Source organism: Chiloscyllium punctatum, chromosome 20 (assembly GCF_047496795.1).
Source record: "Chiloscyllium punctatum isolate Juve2018m chromosome 20, sChiPun1.3, whole genome shotgun sequence".
Taxonomy (NCBI): domain Eukaryota; kingdom Metazoa; phylum Chordata; class Chondrichthyes; order Orectolobiformes; family Hemiscylliidae; genus Chiloscyllium; species Chiloscyllium punctatum.
Window position 1 is genome coordinate 39,644,661 of NC_092758.1, and position 19,070 is coordinate 39,663,730.

The window sequence follows — 19,070 nt, forward strand, 5'->3', positions numbered from 1 at the left end:
ATTCTCTCTCACTAAATATACTGACCCTGTCTCTTACTATCAGTAATACCCTACCTCCTTTTCCTTTTTGCAATTCCATCCTACATTTCAAATATCTTTTTGAATTTCAGTTCCCAGTCTTCATGATCCTACAGTCACATATCATGAATTTTGAGAGTCCTGCAACATCTGTCAGGTTTTTCCCTTCCCTCCCTGCCTTCCTGGACTTAATCTGCTGTATGACCACTTTGTTAAACATGCTATCTACATAGTGCTTAGTTTTGTGGACGCATTACAATGAATCCAGTTGCCATTTAATTTTCAAATCAAGGAGATCAAGTTTATGCAACTAGAGACATTTCTTAAAAATTAGTCACACGAAGAGTTCACAATTTGCTACAAGGTGGACATTCCTTGCAGCCAAATTGTCCTGCCATGTTTTAGGGCTAACTTCAGACTCTTCACTTAAAATGGGGGTGATAAAACAGAAAGTAAAATTACTTATCAATCGGCTCCAATGACCACTGTCTATCTGACTGACTGTCTCGGCTTCCTTTCCTTGCCCACTTTCTACATTCTATTGTTTGCCTGTCTCAGGGTTTTCCTCTAGATGCTGCTAATTGCCTGCCTCAGATCCCTGTCATTCCCTCTCCTGTAGGTGCTACAGATTCTTCATGCAGCTCTTCTAGGTGGCACTGCCTATTTCGAGGTCCTTTTCCATGCCTGCTCCTCTAAGGAATGCTGACTGACTATCTTGGGAGTCAAGAATGTGGTGCTGGAAAAGCACAGCAGGTCAGGCAGCATCCAAGGAGCAGGAGAATCGATGTTTCAGGCAAAAGCCCTTCATCAGGAATGAGGCTGACAGCATTGGGAGTGGAAAGATAAATGGGAGAGGAGTGGGGCTGGGGGGGAAGGTAGCCGAGAGTACAACAGGTGAGTGGAGGTGGGGGTAAAGGGAATAGACCGGAGGGGAGGGTGTTGCAGAGGTGGAAAAGAAGATGGACAGATGGGACAGGTCACGAGGACGGTGTGGAGCTAGAAGATTGGAACTGGGGTAAGGTGGGGGGAGGGGAAATGAGGAAACTGGTGAAATCCACATTGATGCCATGGGGTTGGAGGGTCCCGATGCGGAAGATGAGGCGTTCTTCCTCAGGGTAAGGGCTATCTAGGGATCTTGGCTTCAACTGCTCCCCCTTGGAAATGGTTGCAAGATATCATGATGAACACTGATGTCTGTAGTACTGCAATATAAATCCGAGGAATAAGAGTATGCCACACAGTGCATTGAGACTGTTCCACTATTCAGTTAGATTATGGCTGATCATTTGCCACAATGTGGCTTTTCCACATTCATCATATCAAGAAATATGGAGATAAATACTCATCAGAATTTGCAGATGTTTCACAGAAACACTCATCAGATATAATTATTGCAGATAAACATAGGAGCATCTGTGGAAAACCAATCTCCATGTGCAGCAAGACTGTGCTAGAAGGTTTCTTTTTTTTTAACTATATGGCTGATATCTCTGAAAATAAATCACCTTGTTAATAGGGTGTCTGGAATTTTTGACTATTTTTCTTAAAACTAACTTTAGAGTCACAGAGTCATAGAGATGTACAGCACAGAAACAGACCCTTCGGTCCAACTTGTCCATGCCAACCAGATATCCCAACCCAATCTATTTCCACCTGCCAGCATCCGGCACATATCCCTACAAACCCTTCCTATTCATATACCCAATCAAATGCCTTTTAAATGTTGCAATTGTACTAGTGTCCCCCACTTCTCCTGGAAGCTCATTCCACACACGAACCACCTTCTGTGTGAAAATGTTGCCCCTTAGGTCTCTTTTATATCTTTCCCCTTTTACCCTAAACACATGCCCTCTAGTTCTGGACTCGCCCACCCCAGGGAAGAGAGTTTGTCTATTTACCCTATCCATGCCCCTCATGATTTTATAAACCTCTATAACGTCACCCCTCAGCCTCTGACACTCCAGGGAAAACAGCCCCAGCCTATTCAACCCCTCCCTACAGCTCAAATCCTCCAACCCTGGCAACATCCTTGTAAATCATTTCTGAACCTTTTCAAGTTTCACAACATCTTTCCGATAGGAAGACCAGATTTGCACGTAATATTCCAACAGTGGCCTAACCGATGTCCTGTATAGCTGCAACATGACCTCCCAACTCCTGTACTCAATACTCTGACCAATAAAAGAAAGCATACCAAACACCTCCTTCACTATCCTATCTACCTGTGACTCCGCTTTCAAGGAGCTATGAACCTGCAATCCAAGGTCTCTTTGTTCAGCAATACTCCCTTGGACCTTACCCTTAAGTGTATAAGTCCTGCTAAGATTTGCTTTCCCAAAATGCAGCACCTCACATTTATCTAAATTAAACTTCATCTGCCACTTCTCAGCCCATTGGCCCATCTGATCAAGATCCTGTCGTAATCTGAGGTAACCTTCTTCATTGTCCACTACACCTCCAATTTTGGTGTCATCTGCAAACTTACCAACTGTACCTCTTATGCTCACATCCAAATTATTTATATAAATGATGAAAAGTAGTGGACCCAGCACCGATCCTTGTGGCACTCCATTGGTCACAGGCCTCCTTGTTAAGCATTATTACATAGTTTCTGCTCTGTTCATAACTGTTGGTAAAATCCAAATTGTTTTTTAAATGGTCACATTTAAATACAAATCCAGAACTCTAATTGTTTGTTTCTGCTTTCCACTGGAAAAGTAGATTAGAAAAACTTAATTGAACAATACATTGAAAAGGTATCTGGTTTGACTGGCTGAGCTATTACAAAATCCAGTGTATTAATCACACTTTCATCGTCTAATTTTGTTTTTGGCATGTGTTCTAGTCACTTGGTCATATTTACAAGTACATCAATTTAGCTGTGGCCGTTTTATGGTGTGCATGATGACGTCCTGTATTTTGATAATTTACTGATCTTTGTGTGTGTGTAAGGGTTTAACAGTCCACAGTACAAGGCAAAGTTAGGGCTTAAAATGATCTGAAGCTCATCCCTGCCATTATGTCACAAGGTATTTTCACAATATTTTGTGTTTTGAATAAAGTAAGAAGATATTATTTTCAATTTGAAGGAACATCTACTCAAAATTATAGGAACAAACCATTTGTCATTAGAGTAACTGCTTTTTAAAGCAGACAGCAATATACCAGTGAGCTTTTATAGTGTGTAATCTCAAATCCTAGTTTGGATATTGATTCAAAGATTAAAATGTCCTCGTGTTCCAGCACATAATGAGCTTTCAGAAAATAAGATTTGGGCCTTTGGAATTCCGAGCTCCAGACAGCCTGGAGTCTCAAACAAACTAGAAACAAAGATAAAATCACACAACACCAGGGTATAGTCCAACAGATTTATTTGGGAAGCGCTAGCTTTCAGAGCACTGCTCCTTCATCAGGTGGTTGTTCTGGAGGAGAACCACCTGTTGAAGGAGCAGCGCTCTGAAAGCTAGTGCTTCCAAATAAACCTGGTGGACTATAACCTGGTGTTGTGCGATTTTTAACTTTGTCCACCCAGTCCACATCATAGAAACAAAGAACTGCAGATTCTGGAACTCAGAGCCAAAAACAGAAATTGCTGGAAAACTTCAGCTGGTCTGGCAGCACATGTGGAGAGAAAGCAGAGTTAAGGTTTCAATTTCAGCGACCCTTCTTAAGAACTCTGAAGAACTCTTGTTTATGGATGGATCATCAACAAAAGAACAATGAACATTAACGTGAAATTCCTGATTTCACAGCATAGAGTATAAAATGCTTTTACAGGGAAAATAGATATGCACCTGTGTAGGAAAGAAAAAGAAGGACACATTGGTAGGGTTTGATGAGTGAAGTTGGATAAGGCTTATGTAGAACAAAAAAAAAGTCATCAACTATTTGGGTTGAATGATTTGTTTCAGTACTGTACACCTGATGTAAAATGCAATATCATATATTGTTAATTTTTAATTTGATTTTGTGTTAAGCAACACAGACTAAAAAATTTTACAAACTCAATCCGTGCTGTGACCTCAGTAGACTCAGAAAGGAGAGCTCGCTCCCCACTTCAACAGTTAGTTGGTCATATTGGTGGCTGGAGTCGAAATGTGTGATGCTGGAAAAGCACAGCTGGTCAGGCAGCATCCGAGGAGCAAGAGAGTTGACATTTCGAGCATAAGCTCTTATGAGCTCTTATATCGAAACAGCGACTCTCCTGCTCCTCGGATGCTGCCTGACTGGCCGAGCTTTGCTATTGCCACACTTTTCGACTCTGATCTCCAGCATCTGCAGGCCTCACTTTCTCTGTATTGGTGGGCGGGGTGGCCGTGTTTTATTCCAGTAACCACAAGGGAGGCCAATCCACCAGACACAGTCGGCCAGCCTACACTGAGGTGCCAGCCTGGGTTAAGTGCAGTTACGCAGATGAAATACAAAGCACAGCACTTTGGCTCCAGGACTTGCTGCTCCCCTAGCCAAACTCTTCCAATACCATTGGACTGAAGGGTCTGTTTCCATGCAGTCTAACTCTATCGAACTGACAATTTGGAAAATTGCTCACGTCTGTACTGTACACAAAAAGCAGGACAAACCCACCCCAGCCAATTACCACCTATCAGTCCACTTTCCGTCATCGTAAAGTGATGAAAGGTGTCATCATAGTGCAATCAATCAACACCTGCTTAGCGATAACCTGCTCAGTGAGGCCTAGTTTGGGTTTTGGCATGGTCACTCAACTTCTGACTTTGCTACAGCCTTGGTTCAAGTATGGACAAAAGAACTGAATTCCAGATGGTGGTGAGAGTATTGGGCCTTTATATCAAGGCCACATTTGACCAGATGTAGCATCAAGGAACCCTAGCAAAACTGAATCAATGGGTATTGGGCACAGACGTTTCACTGGTTGGAGTCATAGTTGGCACATAGGAAGATGATTGTGGTTGTTGGATATCAGTTATCTCAGCTCCCAGGACAATGATGGTACAATGTTCAGTGCCATTCTCGACATCTCAAGTACTGAAGCAGTCCATGTTCAAATGCAATAAGATCTGGACAATATCCAGGCTTGGGCTGACAAATGGCAACTAACAAATGCCAGGCAATGACCATCTTCAACAAAAATTAATCTAACCATTGCTCCTTTACATTCAATCATTGCCATCACTGAATGCCCTACCACCAACATCCTGGCAGAGACCAGTGATCAGGAAATCAAATGGTCCCATCACGTAAACATAGTGGCTACAGAGGCTAGGAATACTGCGGCAAGTAACTCACCTCCTGACTTTCCAAAACCTATCCACCATCTACAATTCACAATTCAGGAGTGTAATGGAATACTTTCCACTTAGCTGGATGGGTACAGCTCTAATAATATTCAAGAAGCTTGACACCATCCATGACAAAACAGCCTGCTTGATTAACACCATATCCACAAGCAGCCATTCCCTTGACCACCACCATTGAGCAGCAGCAGTGTATACTATCTACAAAATGCACTGCAGAAATTCATCAAGGATCCTTAGGCAGCACTTTTCAATCTCTCAACCACTTCCATCTAGAAGGACAAAGGCAGCAGATACATCACTGAACTAAGTGAGTTTTTCCTGACAATCGACAATGGATTCACGGTCATCAATAGATTCTTAATTCTCATTTTATTTTCAAACTGAATTCAAATTCTACCATCTGCCATGGCAGGATTCACACCTGGGTCCTCAGAACATTACCTGATCTCTGGATTAACAGTCCAATGATAATACCATTAGGCCATCACAAAGAGGTGAGGAATATTGCTGCGAGTAACTCACTTCCTGACTTCCCAAGGCTTGGCCACCATCGACACAGCTCAAGTCAGGAGTATATGGGATACTGGCCACTACCAGGATGGGTGCAGATCCAACAACAATCAAGAAGCTTGACAGCATCCATGACAAAGCAGTCCACTTTATCAGCACCACATCCACAAATATTCAGTCACTTCACAAGCAACCATCTTTGACAGTAATGTATACTATCAACACTATTTTGGACTAAGTGCTATGTAACGAGCCAGACTTTATAAAAGACCTTAAAGCCAGAGAACATTTAGGAAGTAGCGGCCATAATATGGTGAAGTTCACTCTGCAGTTTGAAAGAGAGAAGGCAAAATCAGATGTAATGATGTCACTGTCAAATAAAGGTATTTACAGGGTCATGAGAGAGGAACTTATGACAATCGACTGGAAGCACAGCCTAGTGGGGAAGACAGTAGGGCAACAATGGCAGGAGTTTCTGGGTATAATCAAGGACACACTACAGAGGTTCATTCCAAAGAAAAGAAAGATTACCTGGGAGGGGATTAGACAACCACGGCTGACAAAGTTAAAAATCACACAACACCAGGTATAGTCCAACAGGTTTAACTGGAAGCACACTAGCTTTTGGAGCACTGCTCCTACATCAGGTGATTGTGCTCTGAAAGCTAGTGTGCTTCCAATTAAACCTGTTGGACTATAACCTGGTGTTGTGTGATTTTTAACTTTGTACACCCCAGTCCAACACCGGCATCTCCAAATCATGGCTGACAAAGGATTCTAGAAAAAGAGAACCTATTAAGTGGCCAAGAGCACTGGGAAATCAGAAGATTGGGAAGACTACAAAAACAAACAGAGGATAACAAAGAGAGAAATAAGGAAGGAGAGGATCAAATATGAAGCTAGCCTGAAATATTAGAAATGATAATAAAAGTTATTTTCAATACATAAGAAACAAACGAGAGACAAAAATAGAGATTGGACCACTCCAAATTGATGCAGGAAGGCTAGTGATGGGAGATAAGGAAATAGCTGAAGAACTTAATAAATACTTTGTGTCAGTCTTCAAAGTGGAATGCATGAGTAATATTTCAACAATTAAGGAGAGTCAAGGGGCAGAGTTGGGTATGGTGGCCATTAAAAAGGAGAAAGTATTCAATAAACTAAAAGGTCTAAAAATTGATAAATCTCCTGGCCCTGATGGGCTACATCCTAAAGTTCTGAGGGGGGTGGCTGAAGAAATAGCGGAGGCATTAGTTGTAATTTTTCAAAAATCACTGGAGACAGGGAAAGTCCCAGATGATTGGAAAATCGCTGTTGTAACCCCCTTGTTCAAGAAAGGATCAAGACAAAAGATGGAAAATTATAGGTTGATTAGTCTAACCTCAGTTATAGGTAAAATTCTAGAATTCATCGTTAAGGATGAGATTTCTAAATTCTCGGAAGTGCAGGGTTGGATTAGAACAAGTCAGTAAGGGGAGGTCGTGCCTGACAAACCTGTTAGAATTCTTTGAAGAGGTAACAAGTAGGTTAGACCAGGGAAACCCAGTGGATGTTATCTACCTTGACTTCCAAAATGCCTTTGATAAGGTGCCTCACAGGAGGCTGCGGAGTAAGATGAGGGCCCATGGTGTTTGAGGTGAGCTACTGGCATGGATTGAGGATTGGCTATCTGACAGAAGGCAGAGAGTTGAGATAAACGGTTCTTTTTTGGAATGGCAGCTAGTAACATGTGGTGTCCCGCAGGGTTCAGTGTTGGGGCCGCAGCTGTTCACTTTATATATTAATGATCTGGAAGAAGTGACTGGGGGCATTCTGGTGAGGTTTGCCGATGATGCGAAGTTAGGTGGACAGGCAGTTCTGAGGAGGTGGGGAGGCTATAGAAAGATTTAGACAGTTTAGGAGAGTGGTCCAAGAAATGGCTGATAAAATTCAATGTGAGCAAATGCGAGGTCTTGCACTTTGGAAAAAGAACACAGGCATGGACTATTTTCTAAACAGTGAGAAAATTCATAAAGCCAAAGTACAAAGGGCTCTCGGGGTGCTAGTACAGGATTCTCTAAAGGTTGACTTGCAGGTTGAGTCCGTGATTAAGAAAGCAAATGTAATGTTGTCATTTATCTCAAGAGGGGTGGAATGTAAAAGCAGTGATGTGCTACTGAGACTTTATAGATCTCTGGCTAGGCCTCATTTAGAATACTGTGTCCAGTTTTGGGCACCTCAGGAAGGACATACTGGCATTGAAGCATTACAAGTGAAGATTCGCACGGATGATCCCTGGAATGGTAGGCCATGATGAACGGCTGAGGATCCTGGAATTGTATTCATTAGAATTTAGAAGGGGAGGGGAGATTGAGGGGAGGTCTAATAGAAACTTACAAGATAATTCATGGCTTAGAAAGGGTGGATGCTGGAAAATTGTTTCAGTCAGGCAGGGATACTAGGACCAGTGGGCACAGCCTTAGAATTAGAGGGGGTCAATTTAGAATGGAAATGAGGAGACATTTCTTCAGCCAGAGAGTGGTGGGCCTGTGGAATTCATTACCACGGAGCACAGTGGAGGCAGGGACGTTAAATGTCTTCAATGCAGAGATTGATAAATTCTTAATTTTGCAAGGAATTAAGGGATATGGGGAGAGTATGGGTAAGTGATGTTGAAAAGCCCATCAGCTATGATTGAATGGTGGAGTGGACTCGATGGGCCGAATGGACTTACTTCCACTCCTATTTCTTATGGGTCTTATGGTTTTACAACGCACAACAGAAATTTGCCAAAGACTCTTAGCACCTTCTAAACCCATGATCATTTCATATAGAAGGACAAGGGCAGCAGATATTTGGGAACAACTATCTGTAAGTTCCCCTCCAAGCCACTCACCATCCTGACTTTGAAATATATTGTTGATCCTTCACTATTGCTGGGCAAAAATCATGGAACTCCATCCCTAAAGGTCAACACACACTGCAGCGGTTCAAGAACACAACTCTTCACCACCTTCTCAAGGGCAACTAGGGACAGGCAATAAATGTTGACCAGCCAACGATGTCCACGTCCCATGAACGAAAAAAAAGGCTGAGGAAGAAGGTGAATGCTTTGCTGTGCTCTGCAACGGTAAGTGTTGATATCTTCTCTCTGCTACCTCCTTTGTCCTACCTCACACTTTTAGGGCCACCACTCACTCAAACTCTCTCACTGCACACAGCTCTCACCAAGGCACAAGGACTACCACTCTATCCTACATCATGCAAACAGCTCTCTCATCCACTCTATCTTCAAAAAACTATTAACTCTTCCTGCCTTCTGTGCTTCCCACTAACTCTCCAATTCATGATGTGGAGGAGTTGGTGTTGGACTGGGGTGAACAAAGTTAGAAATCACACAAGAGCAGGTTATAGTCCACCAGGTTTAGTTAGAAGAAGCAGCACTCCGAAAGCTAGTGCTTCCAATTAAACCTGTTGGACTATAACCTGGTGTTGTGTGATTTCTAACTTTCTCCTGTTCATGTCTCACCATGAATGGTTCTCTCATACACTTCCATTCTCGACAATCCATTCCTTTGACTCATTGCAGGAAAATATTGGCCCAGAATCCTGCTGACAGGGTCAAGACTGGCAGGGCTGAGAATGTCATAAACAAGGCTCTTCATGCCATAGGAGGAGAAAATTCTCTGACTGGCTGAAGGAGAGCATAGTCACTCATCGGGAGACAGGCCACTGAACTGCTCTTACATTAACACAAATGTTAATTTATTCTCACACAATACCAGGTTATAGTCCAGCAGGTTTAATTGGAAGCACACTAGCTTTCGGAGCGACGCTCCTTCATCAGGTGATGAAGGAGCTCCTTCTATCATCTGATGAAGGAGTGTCGCTCCAAAAGCTAGTGCTTCCAATTAAACCTGCTGGACTATAATCTGGTGTTGTGTGATTTTTAACTTTGTACACCCCAGTCCAACACCGGCATCTCCAAATCAGAATTTATTCTCAACATGCAAAAGCTTTTATCCCTGTTAGACAACTAATTCATGATCTACTCTTACTGGGCAGGCACCCAGTGAACATGTGCCCCCAAAGATGGCAGCATCAGATAACCTCACTCCAAACAGGAAGCCAATGAATGAGGATACGTCAGCAAGACTTTAATCTTGGTAGGTGCATTTTCTAGAATAGAGTCAGAAGCACAATCTGGCGAGCCCATCACAGACATATTTCCACAGCAGATCAAGAGGAAACATCCCAAAAGGCTGTCAGAGATCAAGTACCTATTCAGCTCCAGGCAGAAAACAAGTCCATGGTCTTAGTCATGAATGACTTGGTCAAAATACAGAGGTGCAAAGGTATAGGTTTACCAAAGGCAATTGACAAACTGGATCAAAGGATGGAGATGTCCACTAAAGTTTTCAGTACTGTACTCACCATTGCATATATGCATCTGGCTACCTCTGTGGACAGTTTGGTTGGCACCAACGAGAATCAGGCCCAAGACACTCAGTGGCTCCCAGGCTAGCTGCAGAAATCAGGACTGTCTTAAACATAGTGGGAGGAGCAGGAGGAAGAAGAAAATCTGCTGAGGGCATATAGATGGCATGGGAGATGCATAATTGCAAATAATCTTACACTTTTGCAAGCTATCTTGACCTGCACTCCTAAAATATCTGATCTTGTGTCTTTGTTGCTGTCAGACCTGGTTAAATCACACCCGTGACACATGAACAGCTTCCAGATATTGCATGGATGAAACTAGGTATAATGGCCAAGCGTTGTTCAACTCTCACAAAAAAACTGTCTCCTTGACTGCAGCTAGCTCAGGGTTCGTCATGAATTCTTGAACTGTTGATGATTATTGATGATTGCAGCCAAGGTATTACACTGAGGTTAAATGCAATTTGCAGGGATTGTGCTAAGGTCTGGTCTGCACATATCATTCCATAATAATACCCAGGATGAGAGTACAGATCTCTGGAGGGAAAGTTTCATTCTATTAAACAAGTCTTCAAAGGAATGCATAGCTATTCAAGGCTGGGAGGTGTATAATGGACAATTCATGTGTACCCTTTCCCTCATAGTGCATTGTCCGCTGAGAAAAGCTGACCAAAGCACTGTCTCACACAGGTTCAATGCTATTCTATCCAATTCAATGCAGGATATTCAAATATTTCAAACCTTGCAGTCTATACACGCTCTGAAACATTGAAGGCTAACAAACATTGGAAGGGTCAAAAGAACATGTCACAGCATTTGTCTCAATCTGTTGCCAATCAAGAAAGACATCATGATAACACAGTGACGTGAGATGCGGACTGAAACCTTAAGAGCTACTTTGCCTTACTGAACCCATGCTGTTGGTGTTACTCTGTGGTGCAAACCAGCCAACTGGCCAACTGAGCTAACCAACCTCCCATATCAATTTACTGTCTTACTGGTTGCTTTTTACTTCTTTATGCCTGATAGTTAGTAGGACATGTAATGCAACATAGAACATTACAGCACAGTACGGGCCCTTTGGCCCTCGATGTTCCGCCGACCTGTAAAACCAATCTGAAGCCCATCTATCCTACACTATTCCATTTTCATCCATACGTTTATCCAATGACCATTTAAATGCCCTTAAAGTTGGCAAGTTTACTACTGTTGAAGCCAGTTAGTTTCACACCCCTACTACTCTCTGAATAAAGAACTTACCTCTGATATCTGTCCTATACCTATCACTCCTCAATTTAAAGCTATGTCCCCTCATGCTAGCCATCAGCATCTGAGGAAAAAGGCTCTCATCCTCCCTATCTAACCCTCTGATGATCTTGTATGTCTCAATTAATTCATCTCTCAACCTTCTTCTCTCTAACAAAAACAGCTTCAAGCCCCTTGTCTTTCCTCATAAGACCTTCCTTCCATACCAGGCAACATCCTAGTAAATCTTCTCTGAACCCTTTTGAAAGTTTCCACATCCTTCCTATAATGCGGTGACCAGACTGTACGCAATATTCCAAGTATTGCTGAACTTTGTGGCTCCGAAACTCAATCCTTCTACCAATAAAAGGTAACACACTGTATGCCTTCTTAACAACCCTATCAACCTGCGTGGCAACTTTCAGAGATCTATGTACATGGACACCGAGCTCTCTCTGCTCATCTACACTACCAAGAATCTTACCAATAGCCCAGTACTCTTTATTCCAATTGCTCCTTCCAAAGTGGATCACCTCACACTATTCTGCATTAAACTCCATTTGCCACCTCTCAGCCCAGCTCTGAAACTTATCTATGTCCCTCAGTAACCTGCAACATCTTGCCGCATAACCCATAATTCCATCAACCTTGGTGTCATCCGCAAATTTATTAACCCATCCTTCTACAACCTCATCTAGGTCATTTATAAAAATGACAAACAGCAGTGGCTCCAAAACAGATCCTTGTGGTACACCACTCGTAACTGAACTCCAGGATGCACATTTTCCATCAACCACCACCCTCTATCTACTTCCAGATAGCCAACTTCTGATCTGCTAAATCCCCCTCAATCCCATGCCTCTGTATTTTGTGCAATAGCCTACTGTGGGGAACCTTATCAAACATCTTACTGAAATCCATATACACCACATCAACCACTTTACCCTCATCTGAGTTGAGAGTGTGGTGCTGGAAAAGCACAGCACTCAGGCAGCATCTGAGGTGCAGGAGAATCGACATTTCAGTCATAAGCCCTTCATCAGGAATCCTCACTTTTTTCTACTTTACCCTCATCAACCTGTTTGGTCACCATCTCAAAGAACTTAATAAGGTTTGCAAGGCACAACCTACCCTTCACAAAACCGTGTTGACTATCCCTAATCAACTTATTCCTCTCTGGATGATTATCCTATCTCTTATAAAGTTTTCCAACACTTTATCCACAACAGAAGTAAGGCTCACTGGTCTATAATTACCAGGGTTGTCTCTACTCCCCTTCTTTAACAAGGAGAAAGTGAGGATTGCAGATGCTGGAGATCAGAGCCTTAAAAATGTATTGCTGGAAAAGCGCAGCAGGTCAGGCAGCGTCAAAGGAACAGGAGAATCGATGTTTCGGGCATCAGCCCTTCTTCAGGAATGAGGAGGGTGTGCCAAGCAGGCAAAGGTAAAAGGGAGGAGAAAGTGAGGACTGCAGATGCTGGAGATCAGAGCTGAAAATGTGTTGCTGGAAAAGCGCAGCAGGTCAGGCAGCATCCAAGGAACAGGAGAATCGACTTTGCGGGCATCAGCCCTTCTTCAGGAATGAGGAAGGTGTGCCAAGCAGGCTAAGATAAAAGGTAGGGAGGAGGGATTTGGGGGAGGGGCGATGGAAATGCGATAGGTGGAAGGAGGTTAAGGTGAGGGTGATAGGCCGGAGAGGGGTTGGGGACGGAGAGGCCGGGAAGAAGATTGCAGGTCAAGAAGGCGGTGTCGAGGGAGTCGCCACCTCCAAACAGACCCCACCACCAAGGATATATTTCCCTCCCCACCTCTATTAGCGTTCCAGAAAGACCACTCCTTCCGCGACTCCCTCATCAGATCCACACCCTCCACCAACCCAACCTCCACACCCGGCACCTTCCCCTGCAATCGCAAGAAATGCAAAACTTGCCCCCACACCTCCCCCCTCACTTCCCTCCAAGGCCCCAAGGGATCCTTCCATATCCGTCACAAATTCACCTACACCTCCACACACATCATTTACTACATCCGCTGCACCCGATGTGGCCTCCTATACATTGGGGAGACAGGCCGCCTACTTGCAGAACATCTCTGGGACACCTGCACCAACCAACCCAACTGCCCTGTGGCTGAACACTTTAACTCCCCCTCCCACTTCGCCAAGGACATGCAGGTCCTTGGCCTCCTCCATCGTCAGACCATAGCAACACGACGCCTGGAGGAAGAGCACCTCATCTTCTGCCTAGGAACCCTCCAACCACAAGGGATGAATGCAGATTTCTCTAGCTTTCTCATTTCCCCTCCCGCTACCTTTTCTCAGTCTCAACCCTCAGACTCAGCACCGCCTTCTTGACCTGCAATCTTCTTCCCGACCTCTCCGCCCCCACCCCCTCTACGGCCTATCACCCTCACCTTAACCTCCTTCCACCTATCATATTCCCAATGCCCCTCCCCCAAGTCTCTCCTCCCTACCTTTTATCTTAGCCTGCTTGGCACACCCTGCTCATTCCTGAAGAAGGGCTTATGCCCGAAACGTCGACTCTCCTGTTCCTTTAATGCTGCCTGACCTGCTGCGCTTTTCCAGCAACACTTCTTTAACAAGGGGACAACATTTGCTATCCTATAATCTTCTGGCACTATTCTTGTAGACAATGAAGACATAAAGATCAAAGCCAAAGGCTCTGCAATCTCCTCTCTGGCTTCCCACAGAATCCTAGGGAAAATCTCATCCAGCCCAGCGAACGTATCTATTTTCACACTTTCCAGAATTGCTAACACCTCCTCCTTGTGAACCTCAATTCTGTCTAGGCTAGTAATCTGTATCTCAGTATTGTCCTTGACAATATTGTCTTTTTCCAGTGCGAATACTGATGAAACATATTCATTTAGCGCTTCCCCATCTCATCAGACTCCACACACAACTTCCCACTACTATTGTTGATTGGCCCTAATCTTTCTCTCGTTATTATTTTACTTCTGATATACCAAGAGAAAGTTAGAGGATTTTCCCTGATCCTATCTGCCAACAACTTCTCATGTCCCCTCCTGGCTTTCCTTAGCTGTGTCTTTGGGTCTTTCCTGGCTAAATTGTAATTTTCAAGCGCCCTAACTGAGCCTTCATGCCGCATTCTTACATAAGCCTTCTCCTTCCTCTTGATAAGAGGTTCAACTTGTTTCGTAAACCGACCACTTCCTCCCTGCCTGACAGGTACATACTTATCAAGAACACGCAGTAGCTGTTCCTTGAATAGGCGCCACATTTCAATTGTACCCATCGCCTCAAGTTTTCTTCCCCATCCTAAATCTTGCCTAATTGCATCATAATTGCCTTTCCCCAAGCAATAACTCTTGCCCTGCATTATATACCTATCCCTTGCTATTACTAAAGTAAACATAACCAAATTGTGGTCACTTTCACCAAAGTGCTCACCTACCTCCAAATATAACACCCAGCCAGGTTCATTACCCAGCACCAAATCCAATGTTGCCTCACCCCTTGTTGGCTTGTCTACATACTGCATCAGGAAACCATTGTGCACACATTGGACAAAAGCTAACCCATCTAAAGTACTCAAACTATAGTATTTCTAGTCAATATTTGGAAAGTTAATGTCCCCTATAACAACTACCCTGTTACTCTCGCTCCTATCTAGAATTATCATTCTATCATATCCTCTACATCTCTGGAACTATTCAGAGGCCTATAGAAAACTCCCAACAGGGTGACCTCTCCTTTCCTGTTTCTAACCTCAGCCCATACTACTTCAATAGACGAGTCCTCAAACATCCTTTCTGCCACTGTAATATCGTCCTTGACTAAAATGCCACACCTCCCCCTTTTTTATTATCTTCTCTGTTCTTGCTGAAACATCTAAATCTTGGAATCTGCAATAACCATTCCTGTCCCTGCTCTATCCATGTCTCAGAAATAGCCACAACATCAAAGTCCCAAGTACCAACCCATGCGGCAAGTTCACTCATCTTACTCTGGATGCTCCTGGTGTTGAAGCAGACACAATTCAAACAACCTTCCTGCTTGCCAGTGAACTCTTGCGACCTTGGAACCATATTTCTGACCTCACAACTCTCAACCTCCAGGACACTGGAACTACAATTTAGGTACCCATCCCCTGCTGAATTAGTTTAAATCCTCCCAAATAGCATTAGGAAACATCCCCCCAAGGATATTGGTACCTCTCTGGTTCAGGTGTAGACCATCCTGTTTGTAGAGGTCCCATCTACTCTAGAATGAGCCCCAATTATCCAGGTATCCAAAACCCTCCCTCCTGCACCATCCCTGTCGCCACATGGTTAACTCCTCTCTCTCTCTGTATTCCTTGCCTCGCTAGCAAGTGGCATGGACAACAAACCTGCTATAACAAATCTGTTTGTTCTAACACTAAGCTTCCACCCTAGCTCTCTGAATTTCTGCCTTAAATCCCCATCCCTTTTCCTACCTATGTCATTAGTACCTATGTGAACCAAGACTTAGGACTGCTCCCCCTCAACGATCCCGAAAACATAATCCGAGACATCACGAACCCTGGCAATTGAGAGGCAACACATCAACTATCAGTCTGTTTTGTTTCCACAGAACTTCCTATCTGTCCCCTAACTATGGAGTCCCCAATGATTAATGCTCTGCTCATCTCCCCCCCACCCCTTCTGAGCAACAGGGATAGACTCTATGCCAGAGAACCTGTACCCCATGCCTTACCCTTGGTGACTCGTCGCCCCCAACAGTATCCAAAACGGTATCCATGTTATTGAGGGGAACGGCCACTGGCGTTTCCTGCACTGCCTGCCGGTTCCCTTTCTGTCCCCTGACAGTAACCCATCTGCCTTTTTCTTGTACCTGAGATGTGACTACCTCCCTGTAACTCCTCTCAATAATCCCCTCTGCCTCCTGAATGATCCAAAGTTCATCCAGCTCCAGCTCCAGCTCCAGCTCCAGTTCCATAACATGGTTTTCGAGGAGCAATAATGTGTAGATACTTGAAAGTGGAATCACTTAAAGATATCAAATGTACAATCATAAGGATGACAAGACATTTATTTAGCAACAGTAACAGCCAGGGACTGAGAAAATAATAGTAAGGTCATGTTTGTTCTGCTCCAAGCACAGGTTGTTTTCCATATTATCAATAGTACATTAAACAATTAAACAAAGTCCAAACCCAGCTCATTTATCCTGGAAACATATTACAAATAGTTTCACTCTGGCTCCTCACGCTGAATGAGACATTCTTCTGTCATGCTCTGTTGGATTGGACCTTCCTTGTCAATGAACTGATCCTTATCTACACCCTCATCCTCAGAGGATCACATTCAATTCCCCCCTTTCTTTGCATCTGAGACCATTCCCACCCCATCTCAGGCAGCTCCAGAGTAAAGAGCACCACATGCTACAGTGATATGGCACATTCTTTCTGGGCTATATTGAAAGACTGCACTGGAGTGGTCCATGCATCTAAACCTATAGTCCATTCCATTGTGGCCCTGGAGAAACAGTGAGCAGTGTTATATATATATGTTCTGTGTCAGTCTGAGAAATTTGTAATCATGTTTTCAGACATGTTTGAAAGGGGTTACCCATGTCTCTCATTCTTGTATGGTTCAAGAACTACAGAAAGACGCTGGAACCAATGTGCTGTCTCGTATGTAAACATTATGGCAGTTCCCAGGAATTCCAACTCAAACTTCCAAAAAGTGGCATCAGTTGTCACATATAATTTGAGTTTTGAAGGAATGTAAGCCTTTGATATTGAGAAACTCTAAAGGTTGATTATAGAGGACATTCAAAGCAAGCTGAGTGCATCTATCACACCGTGTACCTTAATGTACTTATGGATTAAGGATGGCGGGAAGAGCCAACAGGTACCTAGTTGCTTCTTGAAATGAGTCACCAACATTAAAAAAATCACAGTGATTATGACCTTGACAGCCCTTGGGGTAGGCATTGATATGCTGTCATTCTGAGCACAAGTCCTGTTCCAGCAGATGACAAACTGTTGGTAATGGTCCAGGCCATCATTAGTCAGCACCTGTATTCTTTCTAAGAGTTCTAGAAAAGACAGCAAGGCCGCAGATGTATTCTCCTCTGCCCCTGTCGAAGATCCGTACCTCCCTCTTTAGACTGTACAGCAGCTACTTGTCACGAACGTTAGAAATAAATTGTAGAAATCATGTGACAGGTCAGAAAACATCCAGATGCTACCAATCAGTTTTAAGAAGGACTAGCAACCAACAACTAACCTGCCCTTTGGAGATTAACCTTTTGCACAGCACTCTTAAAATATGGCTTGCTAATTGTTACCATCACATGTGGCTGAGCAAGTTCACTACGTGATGAATTGGGCACTGAGGCAGCCCAGCTACGTAATAAGGATCTTACTCGACTGATTTTTTAAGAAGTATTTAAATGAGTGCTTTTAATTATTTTGACATGTTCCCTGGATCCCTATCCAACATGATGAATGCCATATGTGTGATATTAAACACTTTCTAGGCCACCACTTGCAGAGAAAATTGTAAACGAGCATTTATGAATAAAATATTCCCAACAGATGACACCAGAAAAAAAACCTGATTGCTGTTCTACACTATAGTAAAGAACATTCATTATTGCCAAATCCTATAACATCAGCCAAAATACAACATAATAATACAAATGACAAAACCAGTGGATCAAAATATTTGACACAGCAGACAATTTACTAATAGCCAGTTGTAGATAAGTATTAAAGGAGGGGATACAGAGTATTTCTAAGTGCTTTTGAGCTATTAGTACTAAAAGCTAAGGTTGAAACCACTGTAAGAATGTTAAGATTTATACCTAGGACTAACCCAGCAAGCACAAGATGGGTGTGAGAGAACAAACTTCAGAGTGACATCAATATTGGATTTTGGAGTGCTGGGTGGATTTGTCTCTGATTGTCCCAATTCCAAATCTTGGGACAGTAGCATGTTTTGCTCAGGCAGCTGTGTCATTTTTGCTGCTTGGAGCAGGGGGATAGATGGATGGAACATTGCTACAACATCTTGCCACAATGTCAGTAGGGCCATTGTGCAAACTGAAGATAACAAATTTTAACAAGGTTCTAAATTTAAACTTGCTGCTTTCTGAGAACTCAACTTTGTTAGTTGGACAATTTTCATTGTCAGGACCTAATTCTTACAAGCACATAAATCTACTTCATGTAGACATGCATTTGTGGTAGATGAATGGTCAACCATCCCAATAGGTGGCACCATTCTGTCAGTTATGACTTTGTAATTGAAATCTACAAGAAATGTGGGATTTTTAAAACGTCTTCATTTGTGGTGGAATTTTAAGATGCTAAAAAAAAAGAGAGGGACAGAAACATGTTGTGTTTGGGTCGTGGTTTGACTTATTTTCCATCTCAAACAATTAACTTCACCAGTGAATTCTTTGGGATATAGATTTTCAAACTGAGTGTGTATTGCAAATCAAATTTTTTAACACATTCATTTCCTAAATTAGTAGCAAAGCCTATAACTTTCAAGACAGTAAAACAAAAAACTTATTTATCAATAAATTATAATAAACAATTTAACTTTATGTTAAGGAGTTCAACTTGT

The 19,070-nt window shown here is 43.1% G+C and overlaps 1 protein-coding gene across 1 annotated transcript in view; it reads right to left on the reverse strand.

Annotated features, from left to right (window-relative positions):
• The window catches only part of LOC140492060 (short transient receptor potential channel 7), a 151,576-nt gene that overhangs the window by 88,415 nt on the left and 44,091 nt on the right, over positions 1–19,070 (reverse strand). The gene's annotated exons all lie outside the window — the stretch shown is intronic.